The following is an 8,397-nucleotide window of genomic DNA, read 5'->3' on the forward strand; positions in this document are numbered from 1 at the left end:
GGGGGGGCGGGCACCCATCCCGGCCGTGGGTTCGCTGCCCAGAGTTTGGGACTGCCACCAGCCCTTCTGGCCCTGCCCGGCGGTTTCCCAGCGATGCTGGAGACTTAGACCACAATAGAAGGAAATCACTAAAGCTGAATTGCTCCAAGTAAGTCCTCAGCAGGGTTTGACTGGTAAATATTTAACAAGGAGAACTCCCTATCCTCTCCTGGTACGTATTAAACTAATACATTTATTTTAACAAGGGAAACGGTTTCCCCAAGCTCCTGCTCAATTTGAGCCCTTGACTTCTACAAAAGCCTCAGTAAGGTAGGCTTCCTGGGGCTCGGTAATTCGCTGGGACTAAACGAGAGATGGCTCTGAGCCATGAACCTGGAGTCTGGAGGCGACAGGACCTCCCCAAGGATGGGGAGAGCTTGGTACTGGGGTTTCCATTCCCACCTGCCTCCAGACTGGTCCGATACCCACCTCAGGCCATCCCTGTCATCGCCAGGTCCTGACCACTTCAGCCATCCCGTGGAGTCAGGTTGACTGTAGCCCATCACGGTTTCCATGTGCTGGAAGCGGTTCACATGCCAAGCTGCCCACAGAAGCTTTGCAAAGCACCAGCTCCATCAGCACCCATCCCACGCCCCCTTGGGCCCCCAGCCCTTCCTGCTGCCTCTCTCCCCGTGCTCAGGTGGAGCTGGGTGTCATGGGCAAGGACATGATGCTGGGCGAGCAAGCAGCTCCCATCTCTTCTCTCTGGGCTGGTGATGCTGAGGTTTTATCCCCCCTTGGTTGCAGGCACCAGAAGGGGACTGGCAAACCCCTGAGAGCAAAAGTGCTTCCACTACAGAAGATCCTCCGAGCTGCCCAAAGCCAGTTGTCCTCAGGAAACTCTGCTGAGCCACCTCTTGATGCTGTCTGACCTAAGCAGGACACACTCACATATGTAGCTCCATGCATGAGGGCTCAGTGCTCGCCAAGACCTTCCCGCATGAGCCGGGGCTCTGTCCCACCACCAGGACTGGCTGTGTCCCCCTGCGCTCCGAGCAGGATGGTGGCTGCCAGGCGAACACTGCCTCTGCAAGACATGTCCCGAACGGCTCACGGGACACGTCACCCGTGCCAGGGCTCACCCACTTCACCCACGGGTGTCCAAAAACTGCATGGCTCCTTTCCCTGCCCCAGAGAGGGTCCCATCCCTTGCAGGCAGCAGGGGCTCCTGGTGCTGCCTGCCATCCCAGCTGGCAGAGGCTGATGCTGGCTTTGTGGGCTGCAGGCAGGATCCGAAGTTGCTGGAGTCTCCCTCACTCCCTCACTAATGTTTTTCAGGCTTGCCCTCAAGGAAATAAAAAGCTCTGAAAGCAACTCCCAGCTTTGCATCTTTGCTCCCAGCCATCCCATGACTCCGGCACTTCCACTCTGACTCATGGGCGAGAGGGCAGGTTTGAACAACTGCGCCTGCCTCTGCCAAGGCAATTATGAGTCCTGGCGTCATGGCCCAAAACTCTCTGGGAAACTTTCCCTGCTCAGCTTACCCCGGTTGCAGTTCGCTGGAGCAGCCGGGGGTGATGTACGGCGTTCCCAGGAGAGGCGCAGTCACTTGTAGGTGGAAATGGCAGATGCGAGACCTTGCTGCGTTGGGAAGAGCTCCCTGGTAGCATAAAACATCTTCTGCTCCACAGCCCGCAGAGCAGAGACTGCCTTGGCATCTCCCTCGGTGCCCCACGGTCAGGTACTGCTGGGAGAGCCTTTCAGGTGGTGCCGTGAGTGCGGAGACATCCAGCAAAAACCTGCTTCGGCCTGAGCATCTGACGCTTTTTCTCCTGCCACCACAGCCTGACATCATGTTTGCCCTTCATCACCACCAAGAACCAACCTGTGGAGTGTCTCTCCAAGTACCCCTTCCCCAAGTGTTCCAGTCTGCTTTCAGTTCTTCACAATATTTTACAACCTACCCTCTTGGAAAGGGTTGAGAAGAAACAAGGAACAGTTGCAAATGTTTTCCTCGTCCTCCCAAGCAAGCAGAAGGACCATCCCCGTCCCCACCTGTCCCAGCCCACAGCAGGCAGTGAGGTATCTCCCACCACCACCAATATCAGCAGTAAAATCCTTTCCACTCTGTTTTTCTGGGAGCGTGATTCCAGCAAGTCTTCCAGCAGCTTGGCAATACAGTAAATAAGAAACAGATTTCCAAATGTTTTGTTTTACCATTTTCTTCTTTGCAGTATCTAAGCCAAGCGGCCGAGGACCTGACTCCCAAAGGTCTCCATCCGGGTGGCCGATCTGCACCCACAAGCAGTAGCCCCGTGGCGAGGTAGACACCAGGCGTGGGCACAGCCTGCCAGGAGGGTATCTCAGAGGAGAGCCGTGCGGACTGGCAGCTAATCAAGCCAACAGAACGGCACGGGCATCTGTTCAGAAGTGCCCAATTTCAATGCAAAACGGAAAACTGGACAGAAAACAAGGCCCCCGGGTTAGACCATGTGGTGGTAAGCAATGAAACATTCATTGCAATTGCTTGGACATCCTACAGCCAGCTTGGGTGCTGGTTTGAGATTTTGTGCTGCTTCCTATCACGGTTGTCCCCAATTGCATTTTTCCCATACGCTGTCTCATGCCCGGGAGCGTTAATGTCAGGTCTCAAAACTCCGGGACCGACCCTCTTCCTGCTCCAGCGTCAGTCCAGAATAACTTCATCAGTTGAACTAGCCCTGATGAACCAAAGGATTCGGGTAATTATCCCTGTTAGGACAGAAAGTCCATTTTCAGGCCTTTTCTTAATCTCCTTCTAACTGGACTCTTCACTCCTTGAACTCGGGGAAGTTCCCACTGAGTTCAAACCCTCCCCTACAAGATTCCTTGCTGCTGGGACAGGCGCTGGGGACCGCTCTGGGTCTCACGCCTTTTATGTATCAGAGCATGATGCTACCTATAAGCCTCATACCAAATACAGCACCCATCTGAGGATTACCTCTTGTGCAGGACGAGGCTGGACTCCACCCAGCAGCACATTTTTGCAACAAATTTTGAGCCTTTTCCAAGGAAAATGCATCTGGGATGCAATCATTTCATAGAATAAAGGCTGTTCTCCCTGCCTAATTCGCACGGGGGATGACTGAGCACATGAAGTGCTACTCACAGATCATTCATCCAACGCCTTCACCCAACGTAGGCAAAAACCAAACTGCAATCCAGTGATTGCAGAGGGAAGCCCCTTCTCTATCCATGTCTCACTGTCATCTAACTGCGTTGTTCAGGGTCTCCAGCCTTGGTGAAATGTATGTCACGATACCTCAAGGGAGTCCTCAAGAAAAGACCAGTCTCCGGTCTGTATGCAAAAACCTCCAAACTTCTTTATCCTCATAAATTATTTTTTCTCTTTTATATACACCATTTCACACATTGCAGATTTGGTTTCGGAATACATCAGAGTCGGTTAATGAGGTCAGATTAGTCCTGCACTTGTTTCAGCTAGAGCCAGAGTGGCAGCAGTAACAGCGATCCAGCCTCCGACACCGACATGCCTCTAAGCACCCCCATAGTCTGTTGTGCAACGTTGACTTGCAAAGCAGGCAGATAAATTGCTTATGCATTTTGTAATATTGGCACTCGGATGAGTACCACGGTGCACGGTAATCCCCAGGGATCACAGAGGTAGTATTTTGAGTGGAGAGCTTCAAAGCAGAGTCTAGATGCTGCAGGAACTGATGCTGGCATGGACTTAGTTCCCAACTATTATTTTCTCTATTATTTTCTTTGCTGCTACAGCCATCGCTTCAAACGCAGCTGGCAAAGCAGGGTGAAAGCAGATCAGAGGCAGTCAGTGCCACGGCTATAGGGGACAATCCCTCCACCCTGTGCAGGTATGAGCTGGCCATGCTGGGAGGGAGGACCTGGAGCTTGTCACCCTCCGAACCAGGCTCCCAGGCACCTCCCTGGCCGTGTCACCCCTCCTGCAGGCACCTGCCAACCTGCCAGAGCCCCGCAGCAGCATCACGGCTCTGCCTGTGGAAGTGCTGCAGTGTGGTGGGCACAGCCTGGAATGCAAAAAATGGTCAGAACCCACCCACGACGGACACGTGCATGCTGTGTATGATGATACACCAGTACACATAGACAAGAAAGCTTTGGTGGGCAGGGGTTTATACCAAATAGACAAAGTCCTATTGGGTTGTAAGATAAAATCAGCATCACCCCGGTTAGTAACTTAGGAAGTAATTAAGAGCAGTTTTATAGGTGCAAGATCCTGCTGTGCGATAGACCAGTAAAACTGTGTCTGAGTCTTCTGATGGACGCGTGCAAGGATGCGTGTAACACGCGGGCCAGGCTCGTGCCGCAGGTGTGCCTGTTCATCCCCACCTCCTCCGCCGGTGGGAAAGAGATCAGGGCACTTCACGTGGGACCCGGTTCCCCTCTCACCTCCACCCGGTGCACACTCGGGCACGATTCCACCTGCTTTGGGGGAGAGCAGTCGGATTCACACAGTGTCCATACCAAAAAATAAAGGGCCATGCTCCCAAAAAGTCAGACCAAAAGTATGAAATTAAGCTAGACAGAGGTGTTGCAGGTCAGCTTTGAGACAGTAGTGGAGGACCGGTGCTCTGAGCTTGGGTACCCCCCACGTCCCTACCATCTGGCCACCCAACACCTCCAAGCTGGGCATCCAGAAGTGGAGGCACCCAGCAAGAGCCAGGTGTTTCCCCAGATCCAGGCTTTGGGTTTTAGTAGTTTGACATCAGCAGAACAGGCAGGAGGCCGTTTCCATGATGCCAAAAGGAAACACAACGGCAAGACCCACCAAGCTGTTAGGTCCTCCCTCCGCGGCTCTGCCGGCACAGCCCGCGGGGCCGGTGCTGGGCTAAACCAGCGCCGGGGACTCGAGAGCCAGCTCGTGTTCCCAGACCAAGGCAACATTTTTATCACGCCAGTTTAAACCATTAATAATTGTCTCTACAAACCCTCACAAGCTTCCAATGCTATGTAAACAGAAGTGAATTAAAATTATTTTTTTCCATCGCTGTTTAAAATGTACGATGCTTTTTCTAAACGGCCCCACGAGCAAAAGAGGGGGGGGGGCCTGAAACGGTTCCCTGGACTCCAGCCAGGTCCCAGCGAGTACTTTATATTTCACTTCACGATGGTCAGAGCAGAGGTTTAAGAGGCTTTGAACACAAACAGCATTAGGTTGGTTAAGTCCTGCTCTGACCAGCAGCGAGCGTTGGAGACATAAACAGATTTCATTTGAACCAGGCTTAATGTAACTGGGTTTACAGAGGCACAGCTGATTTCGACATACGTCAGAAGGGATGTATATTTAGGGAGGGAGCGTGGTCCGATGGTGAAGGCAGCGATCCGTATAGGTGCTCCAGCGCCGGTGCTGACCCCCCGTGCACCCCTCGGCAATCCCCATCGCTCCTTTATCTGCAAAATGGAAAGAGCTGACCTACTTCACAGAGCAAACCTGGAATCAATTAATGTCTAGCCTGCATTTAGGAGAGGCAAAACACTATATAAACATTATGTATCATTTAGCTTCTGAGGAAAAGCCATCGCCTGACAAAAGGGGCCTCTCCTTTTTATTTTGTGAAGTCCAGTTTACACTGGTGCAGCCCTCCTGACTTTTTTGGCCTGGTCCTAATTTACACCAGCCCAAAGTGCAGGAGAAGCCAACTCACAACGTACATTAACTCCCCTCATTAATGCGTGGGGGTCTCTTTGCTGAGAACCCATTTTATATTTGGCTGCTCTGCGGGTCTCCCCAGGACAAAGCCGAGGGACAGCATCACACTGCCTGTTGGGTACCAGAGAGGCTGCTGGCACCTCCCAAAACCAAAGACATCGGCCAGAGAGCTGCTTCACACTGCCCAGCCCGGCCAAAGGGGTCTAGCAACGCCCCGACAGGTTCAGAGTGTTTCTCCAAGTGTTTCAGCAGCTCTCGGTCCAGCTCAGCCCATTCAAAGGTACGCAGAGGTGCGGGGAAAATTAAGTAGCAAGAAAAAAACTTTATTGGGATGTAAGGTGAAGCTGAAGGGGAGAACTGCACAGAAGTGTCCAGGGATGGGTCCTCCACGGAAAGCCAAAGCAAAGGTTTTTGTGGGAAAAACCAAACCCCAAATCACCCTGGCAGGAGCCATCCCAGGGCAGAGCCCAGCCCCACGGCAAGGAAGCAGAGGTGGGAAGCTGCCCCCCCCGACAACTTCTCCATCACCCCTGGCCGCTGCCTGCCTCCCAGCAAGGCTCCCTCCTCCCTGCATACGATTTTACGTATTTTACAGGCTGCTCTGCCTGTGTGCCATACGTCCCCGAGTGTCATTGCCACAGTCTGTCCGCTCCCTCTCTGAGGAGCTTTTTCCACCCAAAATGCCACCCACAGCACACACCTCGCCCCAGCCCTCTGCAGCTCCCGGGCTCCTGTGCACATCTTCAGCACCAGAACAAGAGGCACAGAGGCTTCTTCCAAAGCAGCAATGTTTCTGGCCATCAAGCAAGGCCACAATATTTCAAGGAATCTGAAAAACTTGCGAGCACTTTGCCATTCCCAGCTGGAAATCAGAAATCCATCGGCAGGGTTAGAGGATTTTACTACTTTCCACCTTTTTGGTTGCTACCTGTGATTGCTGGCCTCAGCGTTCATCCTGAATTACTCACCACTGCCACTGATGCACTTTCCTGCCGTTAGAATTTTATTTTCAGTTAAGAAATAACTCCAGACCATTTATGATGGGTGTCCTTTCATGCCAATTGCTGTCCTGCAGGCTCTGGCTCTTGCACACCATTTTTTCAGCCTCTCTGAGCCCTTCCTATAAACACAAGGAGGCTTAGGATTGTTTTTCACGCTACTCAGAAGTTTTATCTTACCATCAAAATAATGAAAACCAGGATTATCGACAGCCCGCACCCTGAGCTAGGGATGCCCACAGGGTGCTGCCGTAGGTGCAGTGCTGCTGGTGAGGGCCAGCCCTGCATTTTCGGGGACCCTCTGCACCCACCACTGCGGGGACCGGGGTGCCAGCGGTCCTGGCTGATGGACGAGGTGATCCCCATCACTCACCCAAACACAAATACGGCAGGAATTGTCCCCGTTCAGTGACACCTACTGTGGTGTGGCCCAAATATAGCCAGTGATGCTGATACCTCGGTCAGACCCTTTGTAGAGGGATTTGCTGATTCAAATAAGCAAAGGTTGTTTAACCTTGGCATTGTTAGCTTTGAAACCCACAAAACCCATTCCTAGGCTTGGTGTTTGCCTCCTCCAGTTTGACTCTGTCCTCGAGGTGAGCCCAGGAGCAAACCTGCACTTCGGATAAAATTCCAGGCGATGCTTTCCCTGTCACCTGCGTGGGACACACGGGCATGCCCGGGCACAGAGCTGGGTTGGCCCTAGCAAAACAAAAAAAGGAGGCAAAAAAGTTTAAATAATGAACTAGCAAGTAAATCTACCTGGAGACTGTGCATGCAAAGATATGCAGGCAGTATTTCTGGAGGGGTGAACAGCGTGGGCATGGCTGGGGGAAGGTTGGATACCCCACGCCCCACCGATTGTCCGGCTCACTGGAACATGTCCCATGTAGCTGTCAGAGAAAAGCAGGTTTCCATCTCCTCTCTGCACCGAAAGGGTCACATCATGTATTACGGCACCACATGTGTTTCCATCACGCCGGAGAAGCTTTAGGAAGTATCCCTCATAAAACACAAAATTATTACAAAGGAGAACACGAAAAACAAATTGAGCGGGAGCTCGTGTTGTTGGTTTCTCCCCAGTCCTTTTACGAGGAGCTCCCGTTTGCAGCTCTCAGCCCCCTCATCCTGGTCAGCTCGGACGAAGGCTTTGGGACACAAACCCACTGCAAACGGCAGCCCAGGGCTGGAATGGGAAAGGCAAGTTTTGGAGAACCACGGAGATGAGCTCTCTGGGGTTGGCGAGGGGCAGGCAGGGCCATGGCAGCAGTGGAGAGAGCTCTGCAAAATCAACTCACCCCTTTCCATAGGGATGTGTCAAAAATTTTGCTTAGATACTGCTCGTGACTGCCTCTCGTTTATTTTACTGCTGGAAGCCATAACATAGTAGTGTCGAGGGTATTTTCTAGATGTTCCTCTGGTAATGCCGAACTCCCCCTGACTGTGCAGAGTCACAGGGAACGGTCATATAAAAACTGTCAAGACTGAGAAAAACTCAACACCTGATGTTGTACCAGCAGTGCCATCAAAGGCAAAACTTGTGGCAGCCTCACGTCCAGGTCGTTGAAGGCTTGAGCCTGCCTGCTCGCGACAGGAGCCCAGGAGCATCCCCAGCATCCCTCCCACGAGGCACCCATCCCTCTCCCCAAGTCATCCGGCCTGGAGAGAGCCAAACCCCCAACCCCAGCACTCCCCCGGCACTTTCACCATCCCCAGCACTCATTTCTCGGT

This window comes from Cariama cristata, unplaced genomic scaffold, assembly GCF_000690535.1.
Source record: "Cariama cristata isolate BGI_N322 unplaced genomic scaffold, ASM69053v1 scaffold20053, whole genome shotgun sequence".
Lineage (NCBI taxonomy): Eukaryota > Metazoa > Chordata > Aves > Cariamiformes > Cariamidae > Cariama > Cariama cristata.